Source organism: Schistocerca piceifrons, chromosome 4 (genome assembly GCF_021461385.2).
Source record: "Schistocerca piceifrons isolate TAMUIC-IGC-003096 chromosome 4, iqSchPice1.1, whole genome shotgun sequence".
Classification (NCBI taxonomy): domain Eukaryota; kingdom Metazoa; phylum Arthropoda; class Insecta; order Orthoptera; family Acrididae; genus Schistocerca; species Schistocerca piceifrons.
In genome coordinates this window covers 163225613-163252151 of record NC_060141.1, presented here as the reverse complement: position 1 = coordinate 163252151, position 26539 = coordinate 163225613, and positions in this window count along the sequence as shown.

Below are 26539 nucleotides of genomic sequence, written 5' to 3'. Positions count from 1 at the left end.
AGAAAGAATTTGTGACTCAAGTGTTTCTTCTTATGTGACAATGAATAAGCTTTATTGAGAACTTTCTGACCAATATATAATTTCTTTGCATCTGCTTTGCCATGTAGTTTTCTCCTTTTGTCTGCTGCAGATTTTATATTTTTAATAGCCAAATCAATTATGTCTTTGTGTCGAAGTTTACGTGTATTCGGGAAAGGTACAAGCTCTCTGATTCTGTTCGGTGGTTCTTCATTCTTCAGTACAAGAGTAGGTGGTAAAGCAGTGGAGTCGTGAGGCATTTCATTCAGCACATTTTGAAATAAGTGTAAATATCTGTCCCAATGCTGATGCTTTCTGTGACAATAAAGTCTGCAAAGCTTATTGATTTCTTTCATAATCCTTTCAGATGGGTTGCTATGTGGTGAGTACAATGAAATAAAAACTGGTTTGATTTTATGGTTCCGAAGCATGCGTGACCAAACAGCAGATCTGAATTGCGGTCCGTTATCTGAAATGACTTTACTAACATGTCCCACTTCACGTAAGAAATTTTTAACAAAGGCGCTGGATACAGACCGTCCAGTGGCTTTACGTATCGGAGTGAAAGAAACAAATTTTGAAGTAAGTGCAACAGCGACTAGAACGTACGAAAATCCATTCAATGTTCTGACAAGGGTTCCCAAGAGATCAACAGCAGCAATTTCTTTTAATTTAGAAGGAATGATAGGAAAAATGGAGCACGATGAGAGATAGTAGATGGTTTCGCCTTTTGACAAAGTTTACAAATAGACAAAACTCTTCGAATTCTCTTTTCCATATTGTTAAAATAACATGTCCTTCGAAGAATATGATCCCATTTTCGTGGACCAAAATGTGCGTAGCTGAAATGAATGTACCAAATGAGCTTATTAACAAAGTCGTCTGGAATGCAAAGTACGCATAGCTTGTCATCAACAGTGCAGCGTTTGAAGAGTATGTTGTTTCTAACCAGATAATAATGCCAAATCTGAGTGTGCATTTTTTCATGCCATTTACTTTTGATGTCTTTCCAAATCGGATCTTTATCTTGTTCATGAGCAATGTCCTTTAAAGATGTGGTGATGAAGTTTTCTAAGTCGACTTTCTGAATGTAAATAATACTGAAATTTTCTCGAGGTTGCCTTCTGTGTTACTTTTCTCAAGCCCAGCCGATGCGAGTGACAGTGTGTCCGCAACAATGTTCTCATTGCCGGGACTGTAGACTATTGTAAAGTGGAATTCTTGCAGAAACAATGCCCAACGTTTTAACCTGTCACGATTTAATTTTGAAGACATAAGAAATTGTAATGCACGATGATCACTGTATACTTTTACGTGCTTGCTAGAAAGAAAGAAACGGAATTTGATAAATGCCCAAACGATAGCTAAAGCTTCTAATTCAGTAATGGAATAATTTTTTTCAGATTTTGTTAGCACTCGGCTAGCAAAAGCAATCGTTTTCTGAACAGTAGTGTCATTTTCTATGGCTTCTTGAAATAAATGGGCACCGACTTTAGAAGAATCTGTGCTAAGGCAGAAATTTTGTGACAGATCTGGATGAGCTAGTATTGGCGCGTTAAGTAGCGATTCTTTCAAAGAATTGAATTCCAACTGTGCTTGTTCGTCCCAGTTCCAAATAGCATTTTTTCCAGTAAGAGAACAAAGTTTTAGAGTAACTAGAAGTTGCATATTCAGAAACGACGGTAAAAATTTAGGAGACCTAGAAAACTGCTGACTTCTTTTTTTGTGGACGGAACTGGAATGGCTCTGATTGTTTCTAACTTTTCAGGGTCCGGCTGAATGCCTTCAGAAGAAATAATATGTCCCAAAACCTCATCTTTGACCTGCCGAATACAGACTTTTCCAACTAAACTGTAATTCCAGATTCTGCAAAAGTTCGTAACAAACTGTTGAGGATGCGATTATGTTGTTCCCATGAGGCTCCTGCTATTAGAATATCATCCACATATAAGGTGAATTAACGTTTTAAGAAATCAGGTTATATGGAATTTAGTCCACGAATGAATGCTGCCGAAGAAATGTCCATATCAAAGGGAAGTTTCCGAAACTGATAACAAACGCCGAAACAGAGAAAAGCTGTGTATTTTCTACATTCTGGATGAAGTTCGATTTGATAAAAGCTGGATCTGAGATCAATAGAAGACAACACTTTTACACGATTAAAATTTCGAAGAAATTCTACTATGCGGCCTGTCTGTTTCAGGAATAATGATAGTATTGATTTGTCTCGAATCCAAGACAAGTCTGATCGATCCATTTTTCTTCTCAACAACATGTAATGGATTGTTGTATGAGCTTACTGCAAGCTCAATAATGCCCTCGTCAAGGATAGATTTTATTTCTGTTCTAACACGGTCCCTATAATGTGTTGGAATTACGTATGGTATAACAAAAAATTTAGTATGCTCATGAATACGAAATTGGTATTGAAATCCCTTGATTGTTCCTGTTTTGTGAGTAAAAACTGTGGAATGTGCTTATAAAATCTCAAAAATGTCCTGCCTATCAGTGTCATTACAGTTCTCAATTGTTTGAATTTTATTCTGAATTAACTCATTAGTGTCAAATATTCCGTCGATATCATCCCAGTCAGCACTTGCAGAGTGACTATTAGTGTCTAGTTCCGTAGAAAATTCCGATCTGTTGTCTAACAGAAGGTAAAGCCGATTAATTTCATCGTCATGGTTTGAGAGCCAATCTTCAAATTTCAAAGCTATTGACTTACCTTCTTTCTCTGAACTTATTTCAGCATCGTGAAAGTTTAAGATTGCTTTGTATTCTTTCAAAAAGTCTACTCCCAATGTAATTTCCGTTGACAATAATGGAAGAATAAGAAAGCTGTAGCTTTGACAAAAGAATTCTAAGTTGGTTTGTTGGCGTACATCTACACTTTTTCCAAAAATTGCACCTTGTAATTTAATCTTACGTAAAGGAAGTGTGGGGCAATTGTTCGATTTGTTGCATTTGCTAAAAGTTGTTTCATTAATTACTGAAATGGGACTGCCAGAGTCAAGTACTGCCGTAAATTTTACGTCATTTACTGTAATGCGAATCACAGGATATGCAATGTTGTTATGTTTTACGTCGTATTCCTGGAGTAAGATGTCCCTAATGTCTTCCATTTTTATGTAATTACTAGCCACGGCAGCTACGTCGTCAGCTTGATAAGTACGTATTGTGGCTGCCAGCAGTGTGAGTCATTGCCTACTGTTTCTTTGTTGGCGCCCATCGTTATTGGCATTAGGAGGCCTAACTTCTACAAATTCAGCTAGTCGAGAGGGCCCGGCTCTGTTTGAATCCCGCCAGTTCTGATGCAATTCAGGTCTGTCGTTACGATCATATCGTCTGTTGTCATGTCTGTAGATTCCATAAATTCTTTCTTGTCAGTCACGTGGTGGAGAATTTCTCCCTGAATCGTAACTGCGCGCCGGACCGTTGTGTCTGAAGTTATTCTGTCTCCCTTGATAATAATTATTTTGGTTCCCGTATTGTATGTTTCTCTGATTGTCTCTGTGATAGTCATTACCACGGAGAGGTGATCTTTCCTTGTAATTATTACTACTCTGCCAACGGTTGTCATATGGGTGGTATCTGTTTTGGTCACGATTTACGTTGTAAGAATAGCCTTTTCGTGTCCATTTATTATTTCTGTCATCGCGGAATTGTGACGCATGTGACCTGTAGTTGTTGTGCTCCTGTTTTCACGTTCCGCGATTGTCAGTGTCAATTTCCAATTCATGTAACAGTCCCTGAAAAGCTTCAATGTCGTCTTTGCAACGTCCTGCCAAAGTAATGTGTCGTAAATGTTCAGGCAATTTGATTAAGCAAATGCGGATGAGTTCTGAGGGGCTGTTTGGGTTTCACAGGTATTGATTCTTGTGCAACATGTCTTCAAAATATTTCACAAGACTGGAAAATTCAGATTGTTCGAAATCTTTCATCATTATGATGCTATGTTTTACTCGGTCTTGTGTAGCTTGAGACCAATATGCTGAGAGGAAGGCATGATAAAATTCTCCTTCACTGTGGCAATCGTGAATGTCCGATCGCATTCTTACAGCTGGTTCATTCTCCAAATAGCCACACATAAATTCTAATCTGTGCTCTAATGACCAGTTGGGAGGAAAACAATGAGAGAATTGATAAAGCCTCGCTTGTGGATGAATGTTGTTGCCAGAATTCTTAAATGTTTTGAATTTACATGTAGTAATGAACAGCTTATAGTCAAAATCATCGTGTCGGCGAGTCGTATGTCTGTCATTGTTACGTCGTTTCGGTGGTTCCATTACAAAATTCGGTGCACCTTGCCAATTTCTTTCATTATTTCCTAAATGCGCTGTGTTATTACTTTGTGGCTGTTCCGTATTTCTATGTCCCTCTTCCCGTATTGGAGCGCGAGTGTCCTCTGAAATATGTAATTCTTGTATTACTTGTGCCAACTGATCTTGTACTTTCCGGATTTCTCTTTTGGTTGCGTATTAATGTGATTCTGATTTTGTTTGAATTTCTTAATTTGTTCATACTCTTCTGTGTCAGTGAAGGCTACAGGTCTTGCGTCACTCAGATCATCATCCACCTTTGTTGATAAGTTAGTGAACTGATCCAAAAGTTCAGCTACTTTCTCCGATAGTGAACTTATTTCCTCAGTGTGATTTTCTGAGCCAAGATTCACAGAGCCCATTTGTGTTGAAATCGTATCTACTGTGTCCTTTAAGTTTTCCTGAGTTTTTGCAAGTTGCGTAACCGAATCGGTAGATGCCACTGAGTCAATTTTAGCTTGCAAGGTGTCGTGATTTTCATGAACAATAGTTTGCAGTTCCTTTATGGCTGATTCGTGAATCTGTAATGCATTTTCATGACGCGAAAAAATAGGTTAGAAATACTCACAAATTTATGTTACGTCATTACAGACGTTTTGACATTTCGATTCGATTTTATGTAACTCAGTAGTTAAATCTTCACGTGTTTGTACAAGTGTGGTGTCTAACTTTCGAAGATATTGTTCCTTTGCGTCTAACTGTTGCTGTGTTTGTTTCTGGTGTTGTTCCATTGTGTCCAACTTTTGAAGATTTTGTTCCATTGTGTGTAACTTTTGATGATTTTGTTCCGTTGTGTCTAACTGTTGCTGTGTTTGTCTCTGATTTTGTTTCATTTGTTGCATTAATTGCAATAATAATGTATTAGTGTCTGGATTCTGTTCCTCTATGCTTTTCGGCAACATTCACATTTTGACGAGCAGAAAATGTGTCTTGACTCATTTGAGAAAACGGCGAAGACGCAAAACCTGAATCTACAGTATTTGCAAGATTTTGTCCTGTCATTTCGGATTCCTGAGGCGAGCTGTTGCCGACCGATCGATCGATAATGCTTCCATGTTCACTATTTGTTTCACAGTCTACGCCATTATTTGCAGCCCGCTCCATTTCCCTATGCATAATTACCAAATTACTACTTTGAACATTAGTTTATTCATTACTCGGTGGCGCTAACACACTGCTTTCCTCTTCACTGTTTACTTTGCAGCCTAGTATTACGTTTTTCACACGCCATTATTGTCACAATATTTCACACGATAACACAGAAAAGCACAATTTGAAAAGCAAAATAAGAAAACACATTAACATAGCACTGAAAATAATATCTAGTTAATCACAAGCGCAGCTGTGAAATACTTAGTGCAAATCTACATGCATGCCACAATTGTTTTATTGTACAACAATGAAAAATTACAACTACAAAGGAAATTCTCTCTACAATTACGCGATAGCAATAAACAAAAGCTACACTAATTACAGAAACTAGAAGAAAAAATCAGAAGATTCCAGTGAGGTATCCTCGGCTAAGGGTCGACGTATGAAACGTCCCCTTAGAAAAATTATACGTGACTGTGCTTAAACTGATAACACAATATTTTTTAACGCAACGCAATCTGACTTTCAAAAATCCCTACAAAAGAATGGCCCTGATTAACATTAACCTATACCTTTCACAAATCCCTTACCTCACAAAAATCTTCGTTACTCGAACTACTGCAATACAGCGAGCGCCACTCCTGCCAGCTAAATAAAAGATTCTAACTACTGAATGCACTAACTACTGATAGGCATAGTTAGCAAATGAAAGATTTTGATAGAGAACAAACAATGTATTTACCTTAATAGTGTTCAAAAGTCGTAAAATATATATATATCAGTTCATGGCATCCAGTCTTACAAATTTACTGTCTCTGTCCAAAACTCCGCCATCTCACTCTCCACGTCCACCACTGCTGGCGGCTCACCTCCAACTGCGCAACGCTACGCGCTGTTCACATCCAGCTGCCCAACACTACAATGGCAGACAACAATGCAAACTAGCCACAGACAGCACACAGCACAGCCAGTGATTTTCATACAAAGCGCTACGTGGCGTTACCAATAACAAAACATAAATAGCCTACTTACACAGTGTATACTATAGGTATGATATTAGGTCAAAGCGATAAATGTGCTGGGCTAGAATTCAAAGAGCCCTAACAGGAGCCACTAATTCAGAGTAATCGTATTCCCAAGGTACTCTCTATGAACTCAAGACACCTATTGGGAAATAAACACAAAGCCAAGTATTGACCACACACCCATCTAACGAAGCTTGTTATAACATTGTTCCACGCGGGACTTTATTCATTAAACGCCAGGATACTGAAATAGTACTTCGTTCAAGAAAGGGTTTTCTATGTCTATAATGCTTAAACTCTCAGTAGCAACTACAAGGTAGTCTCCGATTATGCGAACAACAGTGAGGATATCGCGCAGCAAAATAGCTAGCTGTTATTTCTTGAATGTCGTTCTTACGTAACATTACAGGGGCTAGTAAGCCTCGAGATGGAACTGAAACATCACTTGCTACGTCTCAGAGTTTTGAGCATTACTACGAGTTAACTGTTGGTAGAGGCCTGATGAGATAGCTAGAGTTGCTGGTGCACAGGTGTTTAAAAAGTTTAGTTAACTTCTTTACTAGGCCTACACTGATGAGCCAAAACGTTATGACCACTGGCTTAACAGCGCGTTTGCCCGTCTTTGGAACTAAATACGGCACTGATTCTGCCTATCAGGGGCCCCGGCAGTTTGTTGTTAGGTCTGCGAGTGTACGTGGCAGCAGATGTCTACGCACGTCATGTAATTTGCGTAAAAAACAGGCCTCTGATTTGCGTACTCTGTGAATGCGCCCGATAGTGACCCAGACGAGTTCCATACGATTTACATCAGGCGAATCTGGTCGCCGAGACATCACCGTGACTTCACTATAAATGCTCGTCAAACCCCTATAGCACTGATCTGGCTCCGAGACACGGATAATCATACTGCTCAAAAGTGACATTACTGTCGGGAGAGCCATCAGGTATGAACGGATGCAGGTCATTCGCAGCTGTCAGTGTGTCTTCGAATACTACCACAGGTCCTATGGAAGCGCAAGAGACTGTCTCCCATAGCATAATACTGCTCCCACCAGCCTGCGTCCACGGCGCGCTTCACGTTTGGAGCCGCCGTTCACCTCGATCACGGCGTTTGTGAAGATGACTATCGACCTAGCCTAGCAAAAATTGCATTTACCTGACGCGAAACCTTTCCATTGATCGGCGTTCGAATTCGGATAGTCCCGTGCCCACGGCTGTAGTAATTGACTATGTCGTTGGGTCAACAAGTGAACACGTAGGGGTGGTCTGCTTCGGAGCTCCAAATTCAACATTGTACAATGAGCGGTGTGCTCCGAAACACTTGTGCGTGCACCAGCATTGTGCTCTTTCGGCAGAGATGCCACAAATCACCATCTATCCTACATTACACAGCAGACAAGCCTCCGAACGCCATATACTGTGAAGAGTCGTGGACGTCCAACCATTTAGTTGCTGGTGGTAACTTCACCGTCCTTCTATCTCTTTCCGTAAATGCTCACGACAATACCAAGTGACCGTTCGACCGGCTTCGCCTTTTTCGAGATATTCGTTCACAGGCTCTTCGTAATAATAAGCTGCCCTTACGCATTGTCACTTATCTCAATGGCCTTCCCCATTTGCAGCACATATGTTCACTAAGGTCCATGTCTGCTCCGCATACATACTTTTGTTAGCGTGTCACATGCCCGCAACGCCACGAGGAGGCATCCAACTTCTTGGTGGGTAGTGGCCATAATGTCTAGGCTCATCAGTGTAAAGTTATCTTTATTGGTGTAAAAAGTCTGTTTCAGCCAGGGCATCCAGTAATTATGACTCCAGTGGAGTGTGCGCCGTAAGTTACCAATTTCAGAGCAATAAGTCAATGTTAAGAGCGGTGCTCAAAGAGACTGCTGTGAGCTAGAAGGAACAGATAACTTTACAGGATATCATTAAGAGCATGGTAAAGATCTTTCGTGGTTCAACAGCCGTGACAGAGAGTTAATACGAAAAGTAAATGAGGTGCATCACAGGTTAAAGCGAACTCAAAGCATAGTCGACAAATAATTGCTGAATGACACTCAAACAGCGAGTAAGGAGAGCAATGCAACAAGTGTTTGAGTAATTATGATGTAAAATTTGGCTATATTACCTGAAAAGAATCCTAAAAACTATAAGCGAAATTACTGTTGGTGTCGAAAGCATCATTTTAATCTTCAGTGTCAGTTTTTTTTAATAATACTTTCAACTTACGTCCTCTATTATGAGTGAAATGCACTCCGATTTCTGGCTTCCCTGACCGTTCTTACATTTCCCTTTAGTACCATGATAGTTATTTCATTCTGTCTTAACACATGTTCTATCATCCTGTTCCTCCTTCATATCAGTGTTTTCGATATCGTCTTTTCCTCGATAACTATGAGCAGAATTTCTTCATTTCCTATCTTTATTTTTATCTTTATACAGGGTGAATCGAAATTCGCACACTCGGGCTTTGCAGCGAGACTCCTCACATGCCAGCGATAAAAAAATGTCTCTCACAAATTTCGTCCGGCGAGAAAAAGGACGTTAAAGAGTGGAAATCTGGCAACACTGTAACCAAATGTATGATAACTAAATCTGTCAGCACGTGTTAGTTGTACTGTACAGAGGGTGCAGTGTATAGAGTTTTTGGTTAGCATGCAAGACAACCATGGTTCGATCCTGGGATGAGGCATGTTTTTTGTTTGGTAAATGTAGTTTGGTAGTAAGTACCTGTCATCTTAATCGTCAACTGCGATTGCTGTAGAAAACATCTGCACTGACCTACCACAATTGTAGAAATGGAAGATTGGTCAGCTTTGAAAGAAACCTTTTGCACGTCGTGGGTGTGAATTCATTTGCACCAGTTCATCTTCAATGGTCCCATAGATTAGTACTAACTATTATTCTTGCCTCATTCAGGTCCGCCGGCCGGAGTGGCCGTGCGGTTCTAGCGCTACAGTCTGGAGCCGAGCGACCGCTACGGTCGCAGGTTCGAATCCTGCCTCGGGCATGGATGTGTGTGATGTCCTTAGGTTAGTTAGGTTTATTTAGTTCTAAGTTCTAGGCGACTGATGACTTCAGAAGTTAAGTTGCATGGTGCTCAGAGCCATTATTCAGGTCCATTACATTACGTTAGGGCCTTACGTTACCAATAGGACTAGCAAAGTGCTTTGCAAATAATGCCAAGACTCGGTCACTGTTTGTATGTGTTATCACCACGGTCCCAGTAATTATGCCTTTCACCACTGAGTCTAGTAATCGCATGCTGTTTACAATGTATCTCAATCCATTATTATTATTACTATTATTATTATTATTCTATCGATGGGATTGTTGACACATAGCGTCTATTGCCATTAGGAAAACACTAATTAGAAAACCGAACATTTCACAATTAGTAGCGTTGGGATGAATCATGCAGATTAATATTTGTCAGAGTGTAGTGTGCGTTCGGTGGAACAGCGCGCAGGACTGACGACGTGTTTCTTCTGTATGTAGGTATTGTCATGGCAATCATCCAGATAAAAGCGTGTTTCATTACCTGGAACAGCACCTTTCGGATTCAAAAATGTTTCAAATGGCTCTTAGCACTATGGGACTTAGCAGCTGAGGTCATCAGTCCCCTAAACTTAGAACTACTTAAACCTAACTAACCTAATGACATCACACACATCCATGCCCGAGGCAGGATTCGAACCTGCGACCGTAGGAGCCGCGTGGTTCCTGACTGAAGCGCCTAGAACCGCTCGGCCACCGGGCCGGCTTTCTGAGTCAGGTTCTATCCTTCCACCATCGCGTGACAGAGGTCGTGCACTGACTCGCCGTACTCCAGCTACTGAGGAAGCTATTCTGGAGGTCATACACCAAGAACCTCAGAGAAGTGCATGTAGCGTAGCAAGGCAGCCGCTGGTCTCGCAACACACTGCCGTTAACGTGCTGCACGAGCATGGGCGGTACCCCTATCATTATGCTTTCACGCAATGTCTGCATCCTGCAGATCGCCACCAGTGGATGCAATACTGTGAATGGTTTCGACAACAACAGGAAGCCAACGATGACTTCTCGAACCTCATAATTTGGTGGGATGAAGCAGCATTCACTCTTTTGAGGGTGTCTTCAATATGCACAATGCCCTCCATTGGTGTGACGTTAACCTGCACGTTAGAGATGGGCAAACTCTTTCATCCCTGGGAACTAGTTCACTGCTGATTGTTCTTTTTTGGGAACCGTTCATTTTTACTCGTTCACCGTTCATTTTTGCTTGGTATATGATTCTTATGAACAACTGAAAACTAGTAGTGTAGGTGACTGAAGGATGGAGGGCACCAAGAGGGGGCACTTGCCTCCCCCCTGGAGTATAGAGTTTTTATTCATTACAGAATTCTTACACGCTTTTAGGAGTAATTTCTGTGATTCTGCAGAAACTGTCGTTTAGCCAACCGTAGCCTTGTGTGGCTGATCGCAGGGAAATAATATAGGGTGGCGCACGGAAAACCGGCCCCGAGTACAGACTGCTCGCCAATTACGGACGATTTGTTGCCCGTTACGAGCAGACACAACAGACAGACAAACATGTAATAACAAGGCCGTGGAGAAATAACAAGCTAATGCAAGCAACAATTGCGAAACAATTGATGACGATGTGTAGAGAGCTGTAGAAGAGAACATGAAAATCTCATGCGACGCGCATGGGCTATTGGCCATGTAGTCTTGTAAACCTGTTGGTGGCTGTTTCCCAACTTAATACACCACAATTGTCTTGTATAAAATTCTTCGTTTCGACTTCCACTATATAGCTATGCTACGTTGTAAACAATAATCGTTTTCACCCTATGTATACTTCAAGTTGTCTCTGAGTTCGTAGGCGAAGTAGAGGCTATATGGTAGCATAAAATAAAATGTGACTTTCTCATACTTGCGTCACAAGCTTAGTAAAAATTAGGTTTTTAATGTTGCATTATTAACGTTAATTCAGCAATAATAATAATTAAGGTCGCTGCAATAAAGTTTTGGGCTTGAAAGCTCCTTCTGAACAAATGTTTTTGAGATAATAAGTAATTATGATTTTATGGCAATCTATGTCTTTTCAAATGGAGAGGCACCGCTTTTCCTACTGAGCCAAAATGACCCACAACCCACTTTTTTTCTTCAAAAAACCAAACTAGCAGGTAATGCAAATTGGAAACAACCAAACTTAAAAATAATTAGAGCCTTCCTAAATGTAATGATTTGTATATGAAAGATACACGAAAATCGTTTTATATGAATTTTCTTACACTAAAAATTAAGCAAATTATTGAAAGTTAGCTGCTAAATCAAGTCGATGAAACCAAAAAATATATGAATAACAAAAAAACTTGCCTTGTTATAAGTATGTATTCTGCTGTTCATCGATATAATGAAGTGAGCTGATATGCCCTCTTGTTACCTGAAAAGACGTACCTATTACATACAACGTAATTTTTATGTAATTTACGTAACTATAAAATACTTTTTGATTACCGGTCGTGGACGCTGAATAGCCAAAACTAAGTGCAAGAACAGTTTGGAACACATGTAAAATAGGCGAGCGCAGTGAACGAAACGAACAACTGGATACAGAACTAACTAGGAGCAGTCGGCAGTGTAACTGGTCATGCGAAGAACGACGAGTGCGGCCGAGGGAGACCGAGACTGAGACGAGCATGCGACCGAGGCTGGAACGAGAACTACCGAAGTGACCGCCGCGACCGAAGTGAACTATGAAGCGATCGTTCCCCGTTCCCGGGAACTATAAGTAGACCGCCGCAACCGAAGTGAACTATGAACCGATCGTTCCTCGTTCCCGGGAACTATAAGTAGACCGCCGCGACCGAAGTGAACTATGAACCGATCGTTCCTCGTTCCCGGGATCTATAAGTAGACCGCCACTACCGAAGTGATCTATGAACCGACCGTTCCTTGGAATTAGTTCCTCGGTCCCTTCCTTCATCTTGGTGAACCGTTCCTTTGCACTCGTTCGTTCGCGAACTAACCATCTCTACTGCACATCACTAGCGACCTCGCGACCGAGGATATCAAGGTCGCTGTGGTATCAACGTCTTGGTTGGAATGCGGGGCGGCAGGTGTTAGGACCCCTACATATTGCCTGATCGGTTGACTGCACAAAGGTATCATGCATTCATCTCACACTATATGCCCGATGTGCTGGAAGATGTTCCACTACATGTTCGGAAGAGGGTATGTTTCCAACATGAAGGTGCACCACCACAATCTGGAATTAAAGTGCCACAGTACTTGGATAGAACATTTCAAGGGAAATGGCTCCGACTTGGAGGCCCAATTGTAGGTCCACCGTATTCACATATCTAAATCCCCTGGATATCTTCCTGTGGGGAAACCTGAAAGAGCACGTGTACTCTACTCCGCCGACGAATGTGGAAGAATTGTTAGCGTGTGTTCATGCTGTTCTTGTTACAGTGGACGCAGCTTTGCTGCGAAGGGTTCAGACCTGTATGATCCAGGGGGTTGCGCTATGTTTGGACGTCCAGGGAGGCCGCTATGAGCATCTGTTCTGAGGACAACGTTATCTGTCATGCAGTCATTAATATGGACGTTATTATTGTCACTGTTTGCTAATGTGCCCCATCTGAGCGCCCATACAACATTTAGTTCAAATGAAAAGTAGATGTTGTGTTATTGTACAGTGCTACCAACTTTAGCACCTCGAAATTGATTTCGTTTTTGTAGATATTCCGTCCTATGACAGGTCATTTGTTTCAACTGCCTGTTTCTTATTGGTCTATCCACATATTTGTTATGCACAAGGTTCAAAATGTTGTAAATTTAGGATACGTATGACCTAAGAAACGATGTATATTACTGTATGAAATTAGCAAATAAGAAATTGCGCTCGAACGCAAGCTCGAGCCCTCGACCTCCTCCATCTTAACCAAACACTTTGTACATTACACCAACTGTAGAGCAGGACTGAGACCTGCTGATAGAGGTAGATACCATACATGTGGTTACAGTATTGCCACATTGCCACTGTTTAAAGTTCTTTTTCTGCTGGATGTTCTCACCGAACTAAATTTTGTGACAGACTATTTTTTTATCGCTGGTGTGTGATGAGTCGCACTGCGAAGTCCGAGTGCGCGAGTTTCGCTTCACCCTGTACAGCATCACAGTTTAGCGGTTACCCCGCGTGGTCTGAGGCGCCTTGCCACGGTTAGTGCGGCTCCCCCCTGCCGAGGTACGAGTTCTCCCTCGGGCATGGGTGTAAGTGTGTTGTCCCCAGCGTAAGTTACTTTAAGTGAGATTAATTAGTGTGTAAGCCTACGGACCGATGACTTCAGCAGTTTGGTCTCATAGGACCTTACCACAAATTTCCAAAAGTTTCGAAATGCTTCCTTCTGATGATGCCACAGTCAGTTATTGTGTCCCCTACGACGATGAGCTCCAAACGTACTTTCTCAGAAATTTCTTCTTGGAATTAAGGCAGACGTTTGATAATTGTTACCTCTTTTTGGGTAAGAATGCCCTCTCCGTCTGTGCTTGTTTCCTCCGCAGTGTGTTGTTTTGCTGTCAGTGTAGCAGAATTTATTAACTTGGTCTACTTCGCGATCACCAAATTTGATGTTAAGTATATCGACAGTCATATTTCCCCTCCGCCTCATTACTTTAAATATCGTTTGGTGTTCTCCCACTCCCTATTCTATACCCATTAAGCTGTTCATGTCGTTCAACAGGTTCTGCATTTCTTCTTCTACATCTACATCTATACTCCGCGAGCCACCTTACGGTGTGTGGCGGAGGGTACTTATTGTACCACTATCTGATCCCCCCTTCCCTGTTCCATTCACGAATTGTGCGTGGGAAGAACGACTGCTTGTAAGTCTCCGTATTTGCTCTAATTTCTCGGATCTTTTCGTTGTGATCATTACGCGAGATATATGTGGGCGGTAGTAATATGTTGCCCATCTCTTCCCGGAATGTGCTCTCTCGTAATTTCGATAATAAACCTCTCCGTATTGCGTAACGCCTTTCTTGAAGTGTCCGCCACTGGAGCTTGTTCAGCATCTCCGTAACGCTCTCGCGCTGACTAAATGTCCCCATGACGAATCGCGCTGCTTTTCGCTGGATCATGTCTATCTCTTCTATTAATCCAACCTGGTAAGGGTCCCATACTGATGAGCAATACTCAAGAATCGGACGAACAAGCGTTTTGTAAGCTACTTCTTTCGTCGATGAGTCACATTTTCTTAGAATTTCCTTTACAGAGGAAGCGTGGCGTTCAAATCTTATCACTGATAACCTTCCATCCTGCATTTCTATTTCTTTCATTTATTTCTGTCGTCACCCTTTAGATTATAATTGTAAAACCCATTTTAATATGAACAGTTCGTTCTTGTTCTTCCATTCTAACTTCTTGTGCATACTGCATATTATCCGACTTTCCCGTAGCTGAATCCTGTTTTTCTCAAAATTCCCAAAATCTTACACCATTTTACTCTGTCAAGCTTTTTTTTTATTTTTCCAGGCTGACAAGTCCTGTGAACATATCTTCATTTTTCTTAAGTCTTGCTTTCATTATCAAGCACAATGTAACAATTGCCTCTCTGGCTCCTTTGCCTTTCCGAATGCCAGAAGCTGTTCTAGCAGCTCCTCGATTTTCTCTTCCATTCTTCTGAATATTATTTCTGTCAAACAGCTTGAATGTAACGACTTTAGTCTGGCTGTACGATAATTCTCGCACTTACCTACAACCACTGGTTTCGAGATTGTGTAAATGTCATTTTTCGGACAGTCTGGTAGTGTATATCCGGTCTCACAGAATATACACACCAACTTGAGTAGGCTTCTCGTTGCCACTTCCCCTGATGATTCCAACGTTAGCTATCCCTTCTGCTTTATTTTATTGCAAGTCTTCCAAAGCTCTGTTAAAAACTGTAATATTGGATCTCCTATGTCTTTCATATACGTTTCCATTTCTTCTTCTGTCGCCTCATTAGACAAGTCCCCTCCCTCGCACAGGCTGTCAGTACTCTCTTTCCACCGATCTGCTCCCTCATCTGTGCCTAGCAGTGGAATCCCCACTGCACTCTTAACTTCGGCGCCCTTTCTTTTACTATCACCGCGGAATATTCGTCAACTGTTTGAGTGGAGCGAAGACAAGGCTCCCTGTAAATGATGTAATAGGATATGTCCAAATTTTCATAGCCAAACGAAGAGTGGGAAATAGACAACTGGGTGCCAAATAAACCGGTATTATATCCAGTTTTGCAAATCAATATCTAATGAATTGAAAATAATTAGGGTAATCAACATAATCATAATTAGTGATTTGAGGGAAAATTAAAATATTTCGGAACAGCTGCTGCCAAATATTTTAACGGAGAGTTAAAAGTTTCTTTTCGAGGCCGAGCAATTTTGCACATGAAATGGTATACTGGTGTGATATTTAACCATAAAAATCTGGGTAAGTCTGAGTAGGACGTAAATGTGAGAAGGAGGTGCGCACTGAGGGTTCCGTACAAACTTAAGTTATGTGTACGGCGTGTTCACCCATCCCGGGTGTACGTCTATGACTTTCTGACACAAACGGATCATAGCAGAAGTACAGGTAAGAAAAGTCGGATAGCAAATCACAACCAAAATTATTTTTTCATCTCATGTAATTACAAATTAAAAATATTGCCCGATTTTTCCTTTACTTGTAGTATGAACCTTTGCTTCTTGCCAAATATTATGATTGTAGGTCATTACGACGTACCCTAAATGTTTTAATGAATGACTTCGTGAATATAAAAAAAATGGTTCAAATGGCTCTGAGCACTATATGACTTAACTTCTGAGGTCATCAGTCCCCTAGAACTTAGAACTAATTAAACCTAACTAACCTAAGGACATCACATACATCCATGCCCGAGGCAGGATTCGAACCTGCGACCGTGGCGGTCGCGGGGTTCCAGACCGTAGTGCCTAGAACCGCTCGGCCACCCTGGCCGGCGAATATCAAAATAAGTGAAATAAATGGTAATATGTTTTGATTTAAAAAAGCTGATAATATTACACCGCCAAGGGATATTAGTACGAGACATATATTTCAAACTGATGCGTCAACCATTTCCTGAGTAAAACGGACCTTATCAGAACGACAAACAGACAGTTGGCCAACAAACCACAAAGAAAACGTGTGTTAGAATTGCGAATTAAGGGGATGTTTACTACCTTTTGGTTCAAAACATCGATTTTTTAAAATTGCATTTTTGGATCCATAAAAGTGTTTAGAATCCACCCCTGAAACGGTGTTTCCGAATACGGAACGGAAATGTTTTTTATTCGAGGTTGAACAAAAAAATGCACCTGCCTGAAATCGGCCGTTTTCACGCACCAGGTTTTTTTCTTTCTACTTTCAGTTCAGTCCCTACATCAATCATCGATCTTCTTCAGCTCTTTTTGCATTTCAATACATTCATCTGCGCTGCACCCTTCCTACAGGCCACAGCATAGCCCTGCAGAAAGCCTTGTAAAGCTTATGACGTTATAGACTGGCTCATTAAATGCACTGTAGACAGTATTTGCCCGATACACTCCCTTTGTGTACTGCGAAATGAATGTAGGTTTTATCATATAGTACTGAGTTCGATTTCTTACGAAGTCGTAAGTCCGATTACAAAGCTACTACGATGACCCGTAAACTCGTACTTAGTTCACCAAACGACAGTTAGGAACTGAATGGAATGCATTAGGGAAGTAGAGGAACACTTTCAACGATAATGGCCTAAAATTTTGTGCATTGTAGTGACGTCAATTAACAAGTCACTTGATTAAAAAGCAACGGCTTCGAGGTCTGGGAAGCTGACAACGGCTGAGAAAATGATCAGCTGACCTCACGTCGCTCTTTTCCACTTCATCACCATACCATGCGTTTTAAAAGTTATCAGAATAATAACTAGAGATAGTTGGGTTATAGAATGTCCAGACACCTCCGGATAAAAAACAGCAAAGACAGTGGAAAAATTTACCCGGAGCTGATTACTAACTACTGGAATGGAAGATCGATGGTGCAGAATACTCATGAGCACCATAAGGCGCCATACATTGAACCTTAGTTTTCACATGGAGCATCTGCTTCGTATTGATTAGGCCGCATTCTCATTGTGCGGTTGGGGTGATAAAGAGAATGTCAACTGCGGTACAGCACTGGGATTAAGCCACTGAGTATCCGCGCTCAAGGTGGAAGTCCCCCACTTCTTATATGTAATGGTATTGTGTACAAGGAAACGGAAGCAGAGGTTGGCGCTAACATTTGGCCCTAACACGTGGACCGTAGCTTTAGGAGCTGATAGATATCGATAATCATAAAATAGTGATGGAGGATGTCTGTTATTGCTACATATCACATACATTTAGTTGGTTACAAACTGAAATATCGCTCAGAACAAATAAGGAACAAACACTCGTCACGGGAGAATGAATGCGTATACACGGATCAACGAATGATAACGGTGGGTTTTTGGGAAGGAAAGGACCAGAAAAGTTTTCGTAGAGAAGACCGAATGGCTATGAAGTAGTGTTAACTGACTACTAATCCCTAAATTACATTGGTAGTGCTGACTGAATTAGAAGGTTAGTGGATGAAGGGAAACAGAACCAAAAACAACAGGATCATGGCGAAAAGGTCACGCTAGTTGCCTGTTTAATTAATCTAAAACAAAGCGTCTGTCGTCGTGTACAATTTTCTTACGTCTTTTGCTGCGAAATTTAAATTAATTTCGCGAGACAAGGCATGTCGTGTTCGCAAGTGGACCCAGACGCTGGCTTGGCGCAGCCCATCTGCTCACAAACAGACTGCCCCTCTACAAGTCCAGACCTAGAATCTGCATGAGTCCCCTCTAGCTCACAGCACCGAACTATTCCTCCCACCGCCACTAGCGACTAAAAGTCCTGGTGCTTTGCTCCCCTGCTCCTTCACGGTGCGAGCCAACAAAAACTGCCATTCTTGGACTATCTGAGATAGCGCACATTATTTTTATAGTCCAAATCTTAATTTTTATAATCTTAAAGGCTCGGCGTCGTTTCTTAGAAGACTGCGAGCGCCGACCTACCACAGATCCTTGCTCGAAGAACATGTGAACGCCGCCCTATGGCAAATCGCCGCTCTCCATGATTGCGAGCGCCGATATGTCAAAAGCCGGCCCTGCAAAGCTCTCTGCAGCTTCGTCATTTCAGTGTTTACACTCGAGGCGCTGATGGAACGGCGTCACGAGACAAAAGACTCGCCTGTGGAAGCAATCTGAGGCTACTTACAACAGCGAGACGTCATCTAACAGCACGGACCGTTTGAGTAGTGGCGTGTTGCCTTCGGAGAAAGCTCCGTAGTCACATTGGCTACTAGTGGAGTTCCCTGAACACAGTACACAAGCGCTTTCTTCCGCGAACGTACCTAATCCTGTCACACACAAGCTCTCTGTCACATTGAATGGGAGAGAGGTAGCTGCTCCCAAGGACTCAGGCAGCCGGTCTTTCCCCATGTGCACGCATCCAGCCGATGGCAACACGAGTTGAGTAAAAACTGCAAGGGACACACTTTCTCTCACTGCTAATTACCAGGATGATGAATGCAACACGCATTTTGTAATTAAAAGAAATTAAAGGGAATCCTATTACCAAGCCTTCCCACGGGCAGTACCGTTCCCTTGCATTTGGGTCAAATGGCTCTGAGCACTATGGGACTCAACTGCTGAGGTCATTAGTCCCCTAGAACTTAGAACTAGTTAAACCTAACTAACCTAAGGACATCACAAACATCCATGCCCGAGGCAGGATTCGAACCTGCGACCGTAGCGGTCTTGCGGTTCCAGACTGCAGCGCCTTTAACCGCACGGCCACTTCGGCCGGCCCTTGCATTTACATTGTAAATTATGCATCTGATAGATCTATCATATCAAAGAACTAAGTATACTGAACAAAAAAAATGAAACTGGTGGCCGGCCACAGCGTTTCACAACCACATCTCTTTAGGCTGCCCCAACAGATACCACATTACAAGTCGCTTACTACACGTTTCGTCACCATCGGTTTCTGTTTTCAACACGTCACCGTATTGCTGTACTTGAAAGACTTGGAAACGTATCACCTTTTACGCGCCTTTTTTTTCAGAATTGGAGGTCAGCTCTCAATACGATTTCAGTTTCATATTAATATGCATGTGAGGTGCTCTTCAATGCGTTAATCTTATGTGTATGGTGACGACTGCGTGATGATGGCTGTAAAAGTCCTGCTCATATGCCAAAATGAAAAATGAAAAATAATCGCGCTATTCGATGGCGTCCCATCAGTACCTAATGGCCCTTTAGGGCCAGAATGCTACGCTAGGTCGAGGTGTGATAAAAAAATACGGTGAATAATTTTATTAGAAACAAAGTAACAAGCTTCCATGGAATCTGATTTAATCTCCTTCAGAATACAGTCCTTGGCTAATAATGCACTTATCCCAACATTGAATCCATGACTGTAAACATTTTTGGAAGGCTTCTTCTGAAAGCGTGTTGAGCTGCTCTGTCGTGACCCACAATGTCGGGAATTGTGTCAAAACATTCTTCTTTAAGCACCGATTTAAATATTGCGGAAGAACCAGAAGCCTTACGGTGCTAAATCTGGTTAGTAAAGCGGATGTGTACAGACAGAAGTACTGTTTCCTAACAAAAACTCGCGAATCAAGAGCGAGTCGTGGCATGCCGCGTTTTCGTGATGAAGAAGGAAGCCAGTGGTCAATTTTTCTGGTTTCTTTCCTCGTACATCGTTTATTGGTTCAAATGGCTCTGAGCACTATGGTACTTAACTTCTGAGGTCATCAGTCCCCTAGAACATAGAACTACTGAAACCTAACCAACGTAAGGACAGCACACACATCCATGCCCGAGGCAGGATTCGAACCTGCGACCGTAGCGGTCACGCGGTTCCAGACTGTAGCGCCTAGAACCGCTTGGCCACTCCGGCCGGCTACATCGTTTAGCAAAGGTTTCAGTACGCCATTGTACAATTCTGCATCTATAGCTGTTCCATTTGGAACGAACTCTTACCGCACTATGCCATCAAAATCGAAAAGAACAATGAGCACCACTTGCATATTTTATTTTGACTCACGTGCCTCTTTAATGCAAAGAAATTCACTACTGTTCCACAAGGAACACTGCATTTTCGTTTTAGGGTCATACCCATAGATCCGGGTTTTATCTTTAAAGCCGGCCGCGGTGGTCTAGCGGTTCTAGGCGCTCAGTCCGGAACCGCGCGACTGCTACGGTCGCAGGTTCGAATCCTGCCTCGGGCATGGATGTGTGTGATGTCCTTAGGTTAGTTAGGTTTAAGTTGTTCTAAGTTTTAGGGGACTGATGACCACAGATGTTAAGTCCCATCGTGCTCAGAGCCATTTGAACCATTTTTTTATCTTTAAAATTCTTGTCATGAAATCCGGCTCTGAATGAAGGTGATCCTTCAACTCCGTGCCAACTGACAAACTCATGATTCTGTGAACTTACTTTGCACTTACTCGTCTCATTTTCAAATAGTTGGTTAAAATTCTTTGCACGCACCCGTATGAGTTTCTAAGTTTTTCGGTAATCTCTAGAATAGTTATTCACCTGTTTGAACGAACAAGTTTTGCCACTTCTACGTTTTATTCTGCTTTTGTGGTTAATGGAGACCCGACACGTTGCTCGTCTTCTACCGATTCATTTCCGATTTTAGTTCACTCATGCCACTTGTAAACACTCTTCAGAGCTACAGCATTATCACCATACACCAATTTCATTTCATTACTTTATTTGGCACTTTTATGCAACTTCGAACCGATATTAATCATCACGAGTTGTTTCGAAATCCATCCTCACTGTAGCGTCTCTAGACTCTGATTGGCAAGTCAGAACGTGTTGCAACTTGGCACTGCCTGTCTCAACAGATTAAGCTGTCAGACAAATTACATCAAATGCTTGTAACATCAGTAGCTGCTGTTGAAACAATTCGTTTACAGCATTTGATCACACCTCGTATGTAATGTATTCTGACATGCTATAAGAGCAACCAGCTGTGGTTAATGTGATGGGACGGTTCAGAAACGGCTGCTTGTGTTTTAACGTAGACGAGGAGGCACCCGAGACCAGAGAAACCTGAACCGCGTGCGCTGTGCCGAGACAAGAGGCCGGGGTGCAGCTAGCTCTGGCGTACGACGGTAAAGATGATGTCGGCGCAGATAAAGCCGCGGGCTCCGCTAACCCGGTTCATCAGGCTGCGTATACTTTATGCATGCTCCAGCCTCCTTCCTGCTTTACGACCGCCCCTGCAGGAAATGAGCTCGCCGTAAAAGAAAGTCCGCCGGGCGCAGGCACACCGGCTGCCCGGCACATATCTCCGGATTCAGAGATGACGCACGTAGGAAACGAGAGCTCACTTGCCGGACGAGGCCTTCCAATTATGATTCAAATTTTCTTTCCGCGTCATCCAGCACCCTGCAAGCAAGACGTTTCAATTAATTCTCTGTTCCTTCCCAGTCTCTGTCTCTCATACTTGTGTACAGTCCTGCTGCCTTTTGACAATAGAATCGAGAGGGAAGCAGGTCCTCCCAGCCGTCTCATTTCGCTTAATTTGAACTCATTCTTTCGCCTCAGACAGTTACTTGTTTTCTTTTTACGGCGTGCTGGCTAGAATTTCTTGTGATACTCATCTGCAGAACGGCATTCCGTGAACAACCTACTAAGCAAGCTAAATTCAGCTCTGGAGTAAAGTTATAATAATGAACGTGGTAGTACTGAGCATTCTAATTATAATACTTTCTGTTATACAAGTCTGTGTGCTTTTGTGATGATCTCGGTTACTGAGAAATGAAAACTTGCAGTGTTAACACTAAGCAAATATACCAAATTCATCATAATTAACTGTCAGCTACCTATCATACGTTACGTCATGGAGGATTTTTGTACCTCTGTTTGTCAAGCAATTTGCTCTAATTTCTATAATTTTTATTACGGTGTTGACCCACAGACAACTGAGCAGGTAATTACTTTGTAGTATGTGTAGGAATAAGTAATTATTACGAAGCGTGGAAGGAACAAGCAATACTAAGAGACTGTTAACTTTTACACTTCATTTTTCCAGTAGTCTATTTGTACCCTTTTTTGGGAACGAAGATTTACTGGAGATCGGTACCAAGAGGAGGTGGGGGTGGGGGGAGGGGTCATTTTTCTACTGCTGCGACACGTTTTCCAGTTTTCAAGTGCTTAATACCCTCCGTCAGCCTTTAATATTTATGACCATAAAAACAGGAATACCGTATCTAATTGACTTACAGGTACCTAATCTGTACCACAAAATCAATTTTAAATTCTCTACTTCTCTTTCATTATACGAAGACATTTAATGCTTTAATGTAGCTTATGAAAAGCAGAAGACACAATGCTGGATGTTTTATATATATATACAAAACTGTAACTTTTCAATCTCTCAAAATATTGCATCAACGACAATTCGTTTCAATTGAATTTTGCACGCTGTTCACACGCTGTCTGTGAGCTTCTGTTTACAGCAACATTACACTTTGTTTACAGTTACTCGCTGACATAGTCCGGAATCCTGTTAACTGGATCGGAAAGACTAACCAGCGTTAATTCACTCTGATTTAATATCTTAATATAATATGTACCTCATTGAGTATCCACTGTACAGATAAATTTTGGGCCCTATTCGAATTACCAGCTTTTGAAAAACTTCTTTCGGAACGTTTTTATCGACAGATTTCGAACATCTAGTCTTGGAAATACAACATAGAAACGCGAAAAAGGTGGAATATACTACGAGAGATGAATGAAAAGTAATACCTCCACCTTCGTTAATTGGGTTTGGATGGGAATATTTTAATAAATCAAACGCAGAAATAATGCCTAGAATGTGATATTTAATTACCAATATTGACTTTTCCACATAATCACCAGCCAATTGGATACACTTCTGCCAACGATGAACAAGTTTTCTGAAGCCTTCTAGGAGGAAGTCGACAGTCTGTTTCCACAACCACTGTCTCACAGTTCCCTCAACATCTTCATCATAAGTATAATGATGTCCCCGGAGATCGTTTTTCATCATCGGGAACTGATGGAAGTGAGACGGTGCTAAATGTGGACTGTATGGAGAATGCCGTACGGTGGCGATATTCAGTCTCTGAAGTTCTGCTGTGGTGGCACGTGAAGTGTGTGGTTTGGCATTGTCGTGCTGCAGGAAAACATTTCCCTTTTCCCTGTTAGTCGTCGTTTCAGAGTTCGCAGCGTAGTGATGTAGGGCTCTGAATTTATTGTTGTTCCACGATCAAGGAAATCAACATGGATAACACCATCTGCGTCCCAGAAGACAATGGCCATGATTTTTCCAGCTGAGGGCTGCGTCTTGAATTTCTTTTTCTGGGGTGAGTCTTTGTGTCGATATTCCATAGGCTGACGTTTCGTCTCCGAGTCGCAATGGTGTACCCACGTTTCGTCTCCTGTCACAATTCAATGGAGAAAGGCGTCACCTTCATCCTCTTAACGCGAGAGAAGTTCCTGGCAAATTCCAAGTCTGTGCACTTTCATTTCAGGAGTCAGCATCCGGGTACCCATTGCGCACAGAACTTCCGATAGCCAAGCAAAGTAGTAATGTGATCCATTCGTTCTTTTGAAATGCCGATTGTGCTTGCAATATCTCTGAGTGGTACGACGATCGTCCTGTGTCAGTCTGTCAACATTTTGCTTGTGAAACTCGGTGGTTGCTGTCACAGGACGTCCAATTCTTTGTTTGTCACGCAGGTCAGATGTTTCCGCCTCAAAATCTTTAAACTTAGTCGACCAGCGACGCACAGTACTCACATCAACACAGTAACCATAAACTGCTTTTATTCTGTGATGAATCTCCTTCGGGGTGACACCTTCTGCTGTCAAGAACTCATTGACTGCACGTTACTTAAATCGCATTGACCGACCGTTGGGCAGGGTTCCATACTTCACACTGTAACAACACACCGTTCAATGCTAAGCCTTCCCACCAACTGGAGCTCTAAAGAAGAGGTTACGGAACGAGCCAGTACCTGCCACATACCAGTACTGCCAACAGTTGAAAAGTTACTAAGGTGGAGGCATTATTTTTCAGTCAATCCTCGTATTTAAACAGTGTGAAGACTTCCGGTGGGAACGAATACCCACAATACTTCAAATAAAACGAATAGGAAATCAAAAAAAACTATAAATCTGCAGACAGTTAATTTTTGAGAGAAAGAAGACCATCGTGAACAAATAAATGTTTTAGGAAACAATGTATTCCTTTACTACATATCTAAGAGGCTTCAAAATGAGGAATCCCCATTATAAAAGCCTCTTCGCCAGCAGCCTGGAAGGTACCCTGCCTGTTCAGTGAACGCATACCTTGCCATCGGCATACTGGCAACTTCTGTTGATAGTGATCTTATCCAAATATTTGACCGTCCAAAGTGCCGTCCGGCGTTTGGCGATTGTAAACGTGTACTTCCTACCGATGTTAATGTCTTTAGTAATCCGGCAGTCTGTCATTGTGTATTAGTGTCAAGAGAAACCAGTCAGAATTTTGAGCTGGTCACGTGGTACAGCAATCGATATAAACTATGAGAATAAGGCAGGCGATGAGTAAGGCAAGGCAAACGCTAGGAAATTAAGAATATTAATATGCTCTGAGGACGAACATTGTGTGATAAGGAATGGTTCTGCTAAGAAAGTGCTCAAGCATATAAAGGTAAAAAAATGGCATAACAGTAATGAGGAATGGCAAAAATCACATAAGAAGATTGAACTGATTTTTCCGAGTTTTCATGGGAGTAAACTAGGATAACACTATCCAGTGACCAACAGCAGAGTATAGTAATAACAGTGACGAGTGTGGGTACGGGATTGATCATTTACGACTGAAATCCTAGTGAAATAGTGACCGTATATACGTAGTTAGCATGTTGAGAACCATTTAAATTGGCCATTACCGTCCCATGCCACGGAACTGAAAATGTAATCAAAATACCTTTAACTTGAAAGGGAGACATGAAGTGAGTATTAAGTACCCAGACACAACTCTTAGGCATCTCATTTTTAGCTGTAGGTGAGCTCTCCTTCAAACAAAAATTAATTCTGATTGGCATTAATTAACTATTGGAATTTCAATGGTCTTACAAAATTGGTTGGAATGGGAGCTGCAGTTTATACGACACGACGGAAGGAAGGGATATAATGCCACATGCTGAGGCGTGAAGAACCCGTCAGTTTAGCAATACAGCGAAGGGTAAAAGTTTGTAGCGGCAGACCGAGAGATGGTTTCAAATGGATATAGGTTGCAGGATGGCAGTTCAAGTAATTATTCGAAATGGCTCGTAAAGAACAGAGGAGCATGGGAAACTGCGCTGAAACCTGTTTATGGTCTGACGGCTGCAGCAACAACAACAAAACCACCACAGATAAGGGATTCAGTCTTTCCCCTCTACAGTTCAATCTACAGGTACACACCGAAGGAACAATGACCAAAATGAAAGAAAAGTACAGGAGTGGGGTTAAAATTCATATAACTTACAAAACTTAACAAATGGTTAAAGAGTGAGCTTTAAAAAACAATGACGCCAGCTTGCCACCATAAAATCAGGAACCTATTACAGTAGTGCTTTTAGAGATTATCCAAAAGACAAAATCCAATAATAAGTTAACTTGGCATTACAATTTGAAATGATTTATATAAAAAACTTTAAGATAATGGCGTTTGGCACCGTAAATTGGAAGAAGCGCAATACACAACGAATAAATATAAAAAAAATAATTTGATACAGCCAAAGGGCGCGGGCAACTCCCAACACAATCATAGAAGAGCGAGCTCTCAACACTTCGGAGCCTTCCCACTAGAAACGGTCCCCGAAATAAACCGCTGAGAACTCCCCGACATGCCTCCCACAACTGCCCATCACTTACGCACCTTGGTTATGTTCTGTAACACACGACAGATAATATCAACACAAGATAAAATTCAAATATACAGTATAACATCCCGACAGCACATGATAACCACAGCGCCGTT